The 14079-nt window shown below is 41.6% G+C and overlaps 1 long non-coding RNA gene across 1 annotated transcript in view; it reads left to right on the top strand.

The window, feature by feature from the left end:
* Positions 1-14079, top strand: part of LOC123594971 — a 146377-nt gene that overhangs the window by 29404 nt on the left and 102894 nt on the right. The window lies entirely within an intron of this gene.

The raw sequence follows: 14079 nt of genomic DNA, 5'->3' as shown, positions 1-14079 counted from the left end.
CCCTCCCTCTGCCCCTCCCCTGCTCACAGTCTGTTTCTCTTTCTTTCAAAAATAAATAAGCATTAAAAAACTTAAAAAAAAAAAAAAGAATCTGGACTTGTAATTGGCATCCTGAGTTGGTGGGGGGGTTTGTTGAAACCTCCCAATTTGTATCCTCTTGGTCAGAAGCACAGGGAGCAACCTGGGCTCATGGCTGATGTGTGTACGTGTGTGTGTGTGGTGCAGTCTTGTGGGACTGAACCCTTAACCTGTGAGATCTGAGGTCTTCTCCGGGTAGACAGTGTCAGAAATGAGTTGGCTTGTAGGACATCCAGCTGATGTCCGGAGCATGGCTTCTTGGTGGTGTCGAGGAACACCCCCACCCCCCACACACATTAAAATTGGGAGCAGATGGGGTGCCTGGATGGCTCAGTCGGTTGAGCGTCCGACTTCGGCTCAGATCATGATCTCACAGTCTGTGAGTTTGAGCCCCGTGTCGGGTTCTGTGCTGACAGCTCAGAGCCTGGAGCCTGCTTCAGATTCTGTGTCTCCCTCTCTCTCCGCCCGTCCGCCGCTCATGCTCTGTCTCTCTCTCTCTCTCTCTCTGTCTGTCTGTCTGTCTCTCTCTGTGATAATAATAAATAAACATTAAAAAAAATTTTTTTTAATTGGGAGCAGAACCCTAAATAGGGCATTTGGGCTTTATGGGTTTATGTGATTCTTTGTGAATCACAGTAGTATGTCTTGAAGCAGTATGTCTATAGCGAGAAGACCAGAATTAGTGTTTCCATACTTCTATTCTTAACTTCAGTGAAAGCTAGATTCCTTAAGGTATAGGTACAGGAATAAGGTAATATATTTTGGAGGAAACATGTGATTAATGCAGCTCTCCATAGAATTGAGGTTGGTTTTATTTTTTATTTTTTGATGTTTATTTTTTTTAAGTAATCTCTCCACGTGATGTGGGGCTTGAACTCACGACCCCAAGATCAAGAATCGCATGCTCTTCCAACTGAGCCAGCCAGGTACCCCGAGTTGGAGGTTGGTTTTAATAACTTAGGAGTATGTTGGGGTAGGTAGGGGAGGCAAGGGTAGACGTGGAGGTAAACAGGGATTTCAGTTGCTGGCATGTTGTGACCGTGGCCAGGGATTAGGTAAAAGCTTTCGTCCTTAAGAAGGTGTGTTAGTGGGGTTACTAGGGTGGTGGTGGAAAACTGGGGGAATTCCTGTAATTGGTTGATGTCCTGAAGAGTTTAGGGGCTTTTCCACTCAGAAGATAATGATATGTTGTCCAGCATGCTGAAGATAACTCAGCCCAAAAGAACTTGTCCTTTGCATGTCTCAGCCTTCTAAAATAAACATCTCTGGATTGGCTCAGGAATGATACGTTGTGACAGCAGAGATACAGGGAGTTCTTCAAGACTACTGAAACTCTGGGCAGGACATCGTGAGGAATCCCAGTGATTGGTCTTTGGACCAGCAGGGCAGAGGGCATTATCAGAGATGCTAGCTCCCCAAGGTATATCTGGGAGGTCCCTTTCTGTTTACCACACTCACTCAAGTCCAGATGTGTAAGTGCCTTGGGAGATTGAGCTGAGGTTAGAGCAGTTGCCTCAGAGTGGGTGTCATGTCAGAAGATAAGTTTCTGGTGGTCACTTACACTGACTGACTCCATTGAAGACACGGTGCCTTGGGAGATCAAGAGCACTAGATTTTTCTTCTTTACAAAGAACACCAGGACATTACGACAACTCGTTAATCATTTGGTGAAATAAAGAGCCTTACCATACATCTTGCACCACAAGACATTGTGTCCTTAAATGAAAACAGTAAAATACATATTCATATAATATAGATGCAGATTCATATAATGCATGTGCAGAGGCCCTTCTAAACATGAAGACAAAGTAAATATAAAAGGAATAAGATGGTAGAGATTTGACTTCATAAAATTTTTTAAAATTCTGAGAGGCAAAACATACCATAAATAAAATTAAAAGACACATGGCCAACTCGTTAGTATTTTTATATCTAAGTGTAAGCGAACCAACACGAGCTTTGCTCCTTGGTGAGACAGAAAGTACACCCGGTTGTGTTGTCCCACAGAGAAAACTTTCAGTCGAAGCAAAGGAGGAGATCGTGGGAAATGGCTTCCAAAGCTGTGACTCCTGAGAGAGGGCGGATGGGTTCCTTTGTTTAGGGTTAGGGTTAATATTTAAATAGGGAAGCCTTGTCATCCTATATAGAGGTGGGCATAAGTCACACATGCGCTTTAAGGAAACGTGCCTATACATACATCGTATGTTATGTAAATGAGGCCTGTGCTCCTCCTTGGGCAGAGATTTTAGTATTATAATGAGGTAAAGGTAATTGTGGGTCATTCCAGAGGTCACTTCGTAGAGGTTTAGCTCAAGAGGCCTGGGTGGTCTGGGCTAGTGGGAGGTCTTCTCAGGGCACTGGCCGCCATCACCCGGAGGGTGGTTTGGGGTTTCATTTGCCCGAGTCCAGAGGAAAGCCAGAAGGAAGAGCTCAGAGGAAAATGTAAGACAAAGGTTAGTGAGTACAAGCAGGCAGGCAGTAAAGGCCAGGTCTTGGGGTCTAGCTGGTGACATCAGGAGCTCTCAAAAATTCAGTAAGGAAAATATAAAAAGATGAGTAGAATAATGGGCAAAGATCTTAAGCCAGAAATTCACAAAAGAACAAATAAACATGATAGAAATGGTCAACCTCACTAATACCTGAAGAAATGCAAACTAAATAAGATTTTACACAACGTTTTGGGCAAGTTTAGTGTCCACTGTTGGAGGACCATGAGAAGGGGCATGTCCTATATTGCTACCGGGAGTTTAAATGGGTTCTAAATTTTGTAGGGTATTTGGTAACAAGTATTAAGGTCCTAAAATGTATGTCACATGGATAATTTTTCACATACCTGTCTGTGTGTTTCCTTTGAATAGTAATCTGACTGCTTTCCATCATTAAGTCCCTGGGGAATGGAAAGAGTGAATACCACCTTGAGAAGGAGGGGACATTTTGTCTTGTCCAGATAGGAAGAAGTCAAATATAATCCTTTCTAGTTCCTATAAGGGGTGGGCTGGGAAGGAGAATGGAGTGATATCAAATAAGTCAGAAGGATTCTTAGAGCAGCAGAGCCCATTTTTTTGCATCCCAAGTGCAGGCTGGGGAAATGGTAAGCTTCCTTGGAGAAGTATCAGGTCCAACATGATGCTCCCCAGATAAAAGGTTAAAAAGGGCATGATGGTACAGTGAGTTGGAAGAAAGAAACAATCCTCCCCTACTTTCCCGTGACACTAAGATTGGCAGAGCTGAGACTTGGAGAAGGCTCTAGAAAGTTACTGGAACATGGGCCAGCTAACTCTCCAAATGACACTAGAAGGAGATGTTAAAGTATTAAAGTGTACTTATCTCTGTATCTCAGGATTTGCAATGAGTTTTGTATATTTTTCTTTTTTTCAATTTTTTTAAATGTTTATTTATTTTTGAGAGACAGAGTGTGAGTAGGGGAAGGGCAGAGAGAGAGAGGGAGACATAGAATGTGAAGTAGGCTCCAGGCTCCGAGCTGTCAGCACAGAACCCCATGTGGGGCTTGAACTCATGAACCGTGAGATCATGACCTGAGCTGAACCCGGCCACTTAACCAACTGAGCCACCCAGGCGCCCCTGTATGTTTTTCTTTTTTGATGAAATGTATTTTCTAATTTTCTTCTAATAAATGTGTTTTGTGAAATTAAGGCGGGGGGGGGGAGAACAAAATATCATCAAATCCCGGGTTCCTTGAAGCAGAGCTAGAGTGCCTCAGTGTCCTCGAGGCAGTCGTTGGAGTGTCTTGCCGGGAAAATGTGGTGGCCGTGCAGGACTGGCTCCCTAATTGGCCAAGCCCAGCGCCAAATGAAAATGCTTTTATCAAAAGCAAGAACAAAATTGCCGTTCGAGGTACTAAATATAAAGCTTTCTTCTTCTACGTGATCTTCTTGGTTCATGTGCATGATCCATGGTCTCCTAGAAAGTAACTTATAAATTCAAAGATAAAATTATTAGGAATTTCAAGGTGACGATGGCAGAGCATTGAATTCAGTGCCTGGCCCTTGTGATCACAAGGGGAAGAAGCCTGGCTCTGGATACCATTGGCCAGAGACAGTTGTGAAACAATGGCAGTGTCTCTTCCCACAAGTTGCAGAACAATTTGGAGTGGCGTATTTACTTGGAATTCGGATCAGGCCTCTCTGCTCTGGTGTGCAGAGCTGATAATTTACCAAATTGTGTATCTGGAATCCACTTCAACCTATTCTGACTTCTACTAAGGACTAGTATTTGTTAGCAGCACGGTGTTGAGGTGACCAGTTGTCTCTCTTTCTCTTTTTCAAAAAATTTTTATTTTAATTTTTTTAGAGAGAGAGGGGTGGGGGGAGCGGGGCAGACAGAGAGGGAGAAAGAGAATCCCAAGCAGGCTCCACTCTCAGCGCGGAGCCCAATGTGGGGCTTGATCCCCTGACCCTGAGATCGTGACCTGTGCCGAAACCAAAAGCTGGACGGTCAACCAACTGAGCCACCCAGGTGCCCTCAACCAATTGTCTCTTTGTTTGTGGGCTACCTGTTTCCTAACAGTGACTGTGGTTGTGTTTTGGACAGAAAAAAAAAGGGACCTGTCCTCCCAATGTTTAGTGAGAACTTGACCCAAATCTATCAACATTTTCCTCCCCCCGTTTGGAGATAGTTCCTAAGCTTTGACTTCAGCCTCATGCAAAAGTATGTTCCCAAAACCTTGCTACCTTGCTAACTCAGCACTCCTTACCCTAGTTCTAGAACAGTCCATGCCAATCCCTGACAAGCAGGATTGCAAATTCTCCAAGTCCAAGCAGCTAGTGGCAGCTTCCCCAGTCCACGGTTCTGTCTCAATAAGATGAATGCAGGCTGGGGGTGCCTGGGTGGCTCAGTCGGTTAAGCATCTGAACGGCATCTCGCCGTTGGTGAGTTCAAGCCTCATGTTGAGCTGTGTGCTGACGTTCAGAGCCTGCAGCCTATTTCGGATTCTGTGTGTCTCTCTCTGCCCTTCCCCGGTTTGCACTCTGTCTCTCCCTCTCAAAAATAAATAAACATAAAAAATAATAATAATAAAAAAAAGACGAATGCATGCTGAATTAGGGATGGGAGGTAGACATGACAGGTTCCTGAGTTGAGGACCCCTAGGGTGAGGATTCTGTAGAAAGCAGTGGAGTGGAGATAATAGAAAGGTGAGGAATTAGAACAAAGTTTGGAGAAAGGGAAAGGTAGTTGCAAAGGGATGTGTGAAGAGGAGCAGGGACTCTCAGGTAGAGAGAAGCAAGGCCAATTTTATTCCTGGGGATATATTAAAAAAAATCAATGTTGGATGAGGGTTAAAATTGTGGTATATTTCCAGTGTATACATTTAACAGATTAATGTTTGTTCTTAATATGGGCCATACTGTGCAGTATAATTGTTCAGAATAATCGCTGGGTTTGTATAAAATAAAGATTTGTGGTATGTACACTATATAGGCAGTTACTAGAAATGAGGGCAAAAAGGTTGAAAGTTATACGAAATATATATATTTACAATTTTTTTTAAGTAATATCTAGACCCAATGTGGGGCTTGAACTCATAATTCCAAGATCAAGAGTTGCGTGCTCTACCGACTGAACCAGCCAGGCGCCCTTAAAATGTTTTTAATTTAAAATATGCGGTGGTGCCTGGGTGGCTCAGTTGGTTGAGTACCCAGCTTCGGCTCAGGTCATGATCCCACGGTTCGCGAGTTCCAGCCCCACGTCAGGCTCTGCTGTCAGTGCAGAGCCTGCTTCTGGTCCTCTCTCTCCCTCTTTCTCTGCCCCTCTCCTGCTCGAGCTCTCTCCTCCTCTCTCAGAAATAAACATTAAAATAAATTAAAAATAAATAAAAAATAAAAATAAAATAAGATATGCATAACAAAAATTTACTACCGTAACCAATTTTAAGCGTACAGTTCAGGAATGTTAAGTACATTCACATCGTTGTGCGACCAGTCTTCCCAACTCATTTCATCCAGGGGCGCCTGGGTGGCTCAGCCGGTCAAACCTCCGACTCTTGATCTTGTCTCAGGTCATGATTTCACAACTTGTGGGATCAAGCCCCAAGTTGGGCTCCACGATGTCAGCTTGGAGCCCACTTGGGATTCTCTCTCTCTCTCTCTCTCTCTCTCTCTCTCTCTCTCCTCTCTCTCTGCCCCTCCCTCGCTCTCTCTCTCTCAAAATAAATAAATAAACAGTAAAAAAAGAAAGAACTCATTTCATCTTGCAAACCTGAAATTTTATACCCATGAAACAACTCTCCATTTACCCCTCCCCACTAGTCTCTGGTTAACCACCATCGTACGTTGTGTTTCTATGAACTTGACTATCCTTATATCTTATGTAAGTGGAATCCTACAATATTTGTTTTGTAACTGGCGTATTTTATTTAGCATAGTGTCCTTAGGGTTCGTCTGTATTGTAGCATGTGACAGGATTTCCTTCCTTTTTTTAAAGATGGAATAATATGCCATTGTATGTCTTTATCACATTTTGTTTATTCATTTGTCCATCGATGGACATTTGGGTTGCTTCCATCTCTTGACTATTACAAATAATGCTATGAACATGGGTATGAAAATATTTCTTTTTAGATCTGCTTTCAGTTCTTTTGGCTATATACCCAGAAATGGGATTGCCAGATCATTTGGTAGTTTTATTTTCCGTGTTTTGAGGAAACTCCACGCTGTTTTCCATAGTGGTTGCTCCATTTTACATTATCCAAAACAGTGCACAGTGGTTCCAATTTCTCTACATCTTCACCAACACTTGTTCTTCTGTTTTCTTTCTTTCTTTCTTTCTTTCTTTCTTTCTTTCTTTCTTTCTTTCTTTCTTTCTTTCTTTTTTTTTCATAGTGGCCACTACCATGGATGTGAGGTGACGTTTATTCCACTAAACAGTTTGTTTAGCCATCCATCTGTTGAAGGACATATGGGTTATTTCTAGTGTTTGACTATTATGACAAAAACTGCTATAAACACACATGTGTGGGTTTTTGTATGTTTTCATTTTTCTGGGATAGATGCCCAGGAGTGCAATTGCTGGGTCATATGTTAGTTTCATGTTTAGTTTAAGAAATTGCCAAACTGTTTTCCAGTGTGGCTATACCATTTTATATCCCTACCAGCAATGTGTGAGTGATACAGTTTCTATACATCCTCATCAGTATTTGAAATTTGCCATGATTTTTTTTTTAATTTTAGCCCTTCTGATAGGTGAGTAGTAATATTTCATTGTGGTTTTGATTGCCCTCTTGATGGCTAGTGTTGTTAAATATCTTCATGTGCTTCTTTGTCGTCTGTATAGCCTCTTCAGTCAAATGTCTCTTCATGTATTTTGCCCATTTTCTAATGGATTGTTTGTATTTTACTGTTGCACTTTGAAAGTTCTTTATACAGTCCATTTATTAGTCCTCTGTCATTCATGTGGTTTGCAAATATTTTCTCCCATTCTGTAGCTTGCCTTTATGTTCCTTCACAGAGCAATAGTCTGTCTTTCTTTCTTTCTTTCTTTCTTAAAGATTTTATTTTTAAGTAATCTCTACACCCAACATAGGGCTCAAACTCATAACCCCAAGATCAAGAGTTGCATGTTCCACCCACTGAGGGACCCAGGAGCCCCAATATAGTTTCATTTTGATGAAGTCCGACTCAACACTTTTTCCTTTTATGGATCTACTTTTGGTTCCAAATCTAAGAACTCTTTCTTTGCTTACCCTAGATCCTAGGGTAAGATTTTTTTGCTTAGATTTTTTTCTGAAAAGTTTTATAGTTTTAAACTTCTCATCCATTTTGAGTTAGTATTCATATAAGGCATGCGACGTAGATTGTTTGATTTGTTGTTGTTGTTGTTCTTGTTGTTGAGGGATGACCAGTTGCTGCAGCATCATTTATTGAAAAGCCTATCTTTCTTCCATCACACCTTTGTCACATTGGGCATATTTGTGTGGGTCTAGTTCTGGACTCTTTTAATTTGTTTCATTGATCTATGTTTCTGTTCCTCCAGCAGTATCACACAATCCTGATGACTGTAGCTATGCAGTAAGTTTTGATATCAGGTAGACCGATTCATCCCACGTTATTTTTTTTAATTGTTTTAACTGTTCTAGTTACTTTGTCTTTCTATGTAAATTATGGAATAATTTTATCTATATACATAAAGAAATCTTGCTTGGATTTTGACAGCAATTGCATTAAACCTGTATATCTATTTGAGAGAGGATTGACTTCTTTACTATGTTGGATCTTTCAATCCACGAACGAAGTGTGTCTTTCCATTTATTTAGATCTTTGATTTCTTTAATCAGCATTTTGTAATTTTCAGCATGCAAGTCCTGTACATGTTTTGTTATATTTGCAGCTAAGCATTTAATTCTTTTTTGAATGATTGTAAGTGGTATCATAGTTTTTATTTTGGTGTCCATATGTTCAATGGTAGTATATAGAAATACGATACATTTTCATGTGATTAGCTTCTATCCTGACACTTTCCTGAACTCAATAGTTCTAAGAGTTTTTTTGTAGACTACTTGGGATTTTCTGCATAGACAATCATGTCCTCTGCAAATAGGGACTGCTTTATTTCCTCTTTTCCTATCTGTATGCCTTTACTTTAAAAACTTCTTCTATTTGACACACACAAAATTTTTTTTCTATTTGAGTTTAGTTGACACACAATGTTACATTAGTTTCAGGTGTACAGCATAGGGATTCAACATCTCTATGCACTGTGCTATGCTCACCACAAGTGTAGCTACCATCTGTCCCCATACAATGTTTTTCTTTCTTTCTTTCTTTCTTTCTTTCTTTCTTTCTTTCTTTCTTTCTTTCTTTCTTTCTTTCTTTCTTTCTTTTTTTTCTTTCTTTCTTTCTTCTTTCTTTAGATCTGCTTTCAGTTCTTTTGGCTATATACCCAGAAATGGGATTTGGTAGTTTTATTTTCAGTGTTTTGAGGAAACTCCACGCTGTTTTCCATAGTGGTTGCTCCCCATGCCTACTACTTGCATTGGCATCTGAAGTAGGCAGTGGGAGGGTGAGCAGTCTTGTGGGACCTGAGTCCTTAACCTGTGGGGTCTGGCACTATCTCAAAGATAGTGTTAGAATGGGGTTAAATTATGGGATACCTGGCTGGTGTCACAGAGCATTGCTTGGTGTGGGTAAAAACCTGCATCTGGTGACCAGAAGTGTCAGAAGGGAAGTGTTCTGTGTGAGTAGGGTGTCTTTGTAAAAAAGTAAAGAAGATGGGGTGCCTGGGTGGCTCAGTTGGTTAAGCGTCCGACTTCGGCTCAGGTCGCGATCTTGCGGTCTGTGAGTTTGAGCCCCGCGTCAGGCTCTGGGCTGATGGCTCAGAGCCTGGAGCCTGCTTTGGATTCTGTGTCTCCCTCTCTCTCTGCCCCTCCCCCGTTCATGCTGTGTCTCTCTCTGTCTCAAAAATAAATAAACGTTAAAAAAAATTTTTTTTTAAAAAGTAAAGAAGAAACACAGGAGGGGAGAACTGAGTTTTTCCCAACACATTAGGTAGACTATGATGAGGGAGCGTGGGGCGAGCTGAAGGCAAAGTACATGCTAACAGCACTGCCACCCTCCCCCCCCCCCCACCAGGTGGGGTATGTGTGATATTCCTTGGACACTCCTGGCTGCCCAAGGACAGGGGAAAGGAAAGAAAGCAGATAGTTGACCGATAGAGATGACAGTCATGCAGGACAGGAGTCTCCTTCAGTTCATGGATAACTGAGTAAACTGCAAGAAAAAGGCAATCTTATCCATAGCCTAATCTCCAGAAACCTACAGACTCCGTCTCCTGAAGCCCTAATATCACCCTCACCAAGATGGAAGGGGTTTACATGCTTGCCATGGTGATGTGACAAACTAAGGCAAATGAAAAATTAAATTCCCTTGCTGCCTACAGCCCATTGACAAGTCCTTGAGACCAGGAGAGTGTCCTCCCTCTGGGAGCTCAGCTGCCTCGATGTTGACACTTTGCTAGGGGCAAAAGGCAATCTTGGCTTAACATTATCCTGACCCCCCAGGATCCTATAAGTCTACTGTACCATATAAAAATTCCTTTGGAAACTTCCTTTATCTCAACTCCCCCAAGATATATGCTGGCAATCATACTCCACGCTTCTGGCCCCTGATATACATCTAAAGGGTCTCATGACTGAGGTTTTATTAAATGGTAATGAATGATGTTTCCTTAGCAACAGCTGACCCCTCAAGGTGCTGGAAGCCTTGCTTCCAAAATATCTTAGAGACGTATGCTGTCCCTAACAGCCTCCCAATTTGAGGGTATATAATCAGTTACTCATCACAACCCCAATGCAGCTCTTTCTGCCCACACATCCTGTCCCCATGCTTTCATAAAATCACCTTTTTGCACCAAAGATGTCTTTAAGAATGCTTTCTTGGCTGTCAGCTCCACCCCCCTCCATCACCCCAAAACCCCATCAGACTAGATTGAGGTTTTTCCCTACATAGGAAGAACAAATCTGAGTTTTTCCTTTACAACTTGGAATTTCTCTTTTTCAAATCCTGCTTTTGGTTTGTGCCTTCTGAATTTGAGGATTCATAACTTTCATAAATTCTGAACATTTCTCTGCTAATATCTCTTTGAATATTGGTTACAGACAAGTGTGAAAACACCCAAGGCTGTTGAAGCGTTAACATCTGTTTACTGTTCTGCCTTCAGCATCTTTTTTTGTTTTTGACTTTTGGAGATTTCCTCTTCTTTCTTGATGGCTGAGTTATGTTACACATCAAAAGGATTCAAAATAAACCTACAGGGGTGCCTCAGTCAGTTAAACAACCCTTGATTTTGGCTCAGGTCATGATCTTGGCTCAGGTCGTGATCTCACAGTTCGTGGGAACGAGCCCTGTGTCGGGCTCTGCGTAACAGTGTGGAGTCTGCTTGGGATTGTCTCTTTCCCTCTCTCTCTCTCTGCCCCTCCCTCTCTCTTTCTCAAACTAAATAAACTTAAAAAAATAAAAGCAAACCTACAGAATTTCTAGGTATTTTTTAGGAGGAGATTTTTTTTTTAGGAGACATAGTCTTCCATATTCCTGGAAATGGAAGTCCAAAGACCTTTCCATCCCTTCATTTGTCTCTGAGACTGTGTGTATGGCTTTATTGTAGGTACCATTTAAGAGTTAACTTTAGGGGCGCCTGGGTGGCGCAGTCGGTTAAGCGTCCGACTTCAGCCAGGTCACGATCTCGCGGTCTGTGAGTTCGAGCCCCGCGTCGGGCTCTGGGCTGATGGCTCAGAGCCTGGAGCCTGTTTCCGATTCTGTGTCTCCCTCTCTCTCTGCCCCTCCCCCGTTCATGCTCTGTCTCTCTCTGTCCCAAAAATAAATAAACGTTGAAAAAAAAAAAATTTAAAAAAAAAAAAAAAAAAAAAAAAAGAGTTAACTTTAAGATAATATTAAGAGTTACAGTTGAAGGCTCATTGAGAATACTAGGCTGGAGACAACTGGCCCTGCTGATCTCAGGAAGATGAGCCCTGGGGTTGAGGGCTGGAGAGATGTGGTGAGGAGGAAGATAAGCAGAATTTGCCTTCCTTTAAGTTTTTTGATTCCCCTTGTTTCTTTAAAACATTTTTTTTTAATGTCTATTTTTGAGAGAGATAGAGAGGCAGAGTGTGAGCTGGGGAGGGGCAGAGAGAGAGGGAGACAGAATCTGAAGCAGGCTCCAGGCTCGGAGCTGTCAGCACAGAGCCCGACGTGGGGCTCGAACCCAGGAACCGTGAGATCATGACCTGAGCCGAAATCGGATGCCCAACCGGCTGAGCCACCCAGGCGCCCCCGAACCGTTGTTTCTTTTATGACCTCTGTTAGCTGTGTAAGTGTCGGGCATATTTTTTAAAGGATCCATGCGGCCTCTGTTTCGTCATCTGTACAACTGAAGATAGTAGTTCCAATTTTGTAGGGTTGGTACAGAATTAAATGACATGGCACATAAAAATGCTTGGCCCAGCCCCTGGCACAAAACAAGTATTCAAAGAACGTTAGTTCCTCTCCATCTCTTGATCTCTTGAGTAGCATTCCCTTTCTTTTTCCTGTCTCCATTTGCCTGCCAGCACTTAGGCCAGATGGGACTGGGGCTGGGTGGAAGGGGTTATAGTGGAGGCAATGTAGCACCAGACAAAGAGGAGCTAAGAAAAGGACGGGGGTGGGGGGGGGGTGGGGGGTGGGTGGGGGGGTGGGGGAGGGTCCTGTAATAGAACAATAGAACAAAAGGGAAATGTTGGTTGCCACTCCCAATGGGGCAGCCATTCATACATAGCATGGGGACAGAGAATGAAAGACCACCTACCCGCTCATCGTCTGAAATAGTGTGGTGATGTTTCTCTTTATAAGCAGTATTTCCATCTCACGCAATTTACGCTGATCCATGATTCTTAGAAAACCAGCATCAAAGGGAAAAAAGAGGATGGGAAAGAGTCTAGACTTAAATCACAACCAAGAGTAAAAGAGGATATAATTCCTCTTACTTAGAATAAATGGAGTGTAGATTTAATGACATAAAAATGCTTTCTGGTTTTTCATTAATTGGAAAAATGTGTTTTCAGAGGAATAACTTGTCAGCTGCAGATTACAGGCTTTTAGTTAAGATCAAAAGGCCTTACTCTATGTAACACTCAATGTAAATGAAAACAAAATATACATCTATTTAGCATGTTATATATTGCAGCATTAAGGTATAATACTAAGAATTAAAAGCAGAGTTTTAATCTTGTGTCTTAATTTATGAGTTTCTGGGTGATAGAGTTAGATTTTATAGTCATTTATATGGGCTTGCTTTGTGGTTTAATTTTAACCATATATTACTGTTCCTAATTCAAATGTCAGAGGCTTAGATTAAGAACTCAAAGAGGATTTAAATTATGGGCTCGTGCTGTTTTTCACTTGCCTGATTTACCCATTGCAGTAAAGCATGAATTATAGCCTCGCTATTCCCTGGAAACCATGACTAATACTAGAAATAATAATAATTGCTACCACTCCTTAATCAAGAGAAACAGCATAAAAGCAGTAACTGATTTGGGATGTGGACAGGAGATTTATTTTAGAGAGTGAAAATAGGTGATTTGCATATACTTTAAAGGAAAAGATATAGGGCTGGTTTTGTGATAATCAGGCAATTGTTATTCAAGAGGAACTTTGAGAGATTTTATAGAGAAGAGAGATTATTTTGCAAGCTGGGGGGTTGGAAGAAGGACCTGTGTATAGTTCTGAGGTCGGGATACAGCTCAACTGGTTAGTATATATATTTTTTAAGTACATCACTCAAAAAAGAAGATCATTGTTTTAGAATCCCTATTTTCTAATATGACTTCTTGACCATAAAACAATAATCTGAAATAGCAGTATTAGGTATATTAACATATTTAGTTAGAATTGTGTTCTATTGAATCTACTGTAAAGTAAGGATTGTTATTTTTAGCTGTGTAAGAATTTGCAATAATTTATATTCACACGAGGGTTGAGTCTTGAGAGCACTGGACTAGTGTGCTCCAGGCCTTTCCAGCCATAGTCCTCAGCCAAGCTCCAGGAAAACAGTCTTTCCCATTTCTCTTTGTAGCGCTTCTCTATAAAAACTTGCTGTCAGCTACTTATACTAAAGACATCAAAGCTACAATATTTGTGTGGGGGTAGTGGAGTTCAATTTTAACCTAATTAAAAACCATTTACAGATACATAGTATATTGACAGAGTCCAACTTCAGTTAAGTAGATGTCTCTCATTTGTCATTGATTTAGAGAAACTGAAATCAAGACATTTATGTAGTAAATACAAACAGCAATTGTGTGTGCTTATGTTTTGCAACTTCATTTTTTTAATGTTTATTTTTGAGAGAGAGAGAGAGAGAGAGAGCAAGCAGGGGAAGGGCAGAGACGGAGACACAGAATCCAAAGCAGGTTCCAGGCTCTGAGCTGTCATCACAGGCCCCGACGCGGGGCTTAAACTCACGGGCCATGAGATCATGACCCCAGCCGAAGTCGGATGCTTAACCGACTGAGCC

The sequence above is a fragment of the Leopardus geoffroyi genome, chromosome X (assembly GCF_018350155.1).
Source record: "Leopardus geoffroyi isolate Oge1 chromosome X, O.geoffroyi_Oge1_pat1.0, whole genome shotgun sequence".
Lineage (NCBI taxonomy): Eukaryota > Metazoa > Chordata > Mammalia > Carnivora > Felidae > Leopardus > Leopardus geoffroyi.
Note: the sequence above shows the minus strand (reverse complement) of the source record. Positions and strands in the feature narration are given on the sequence as shown.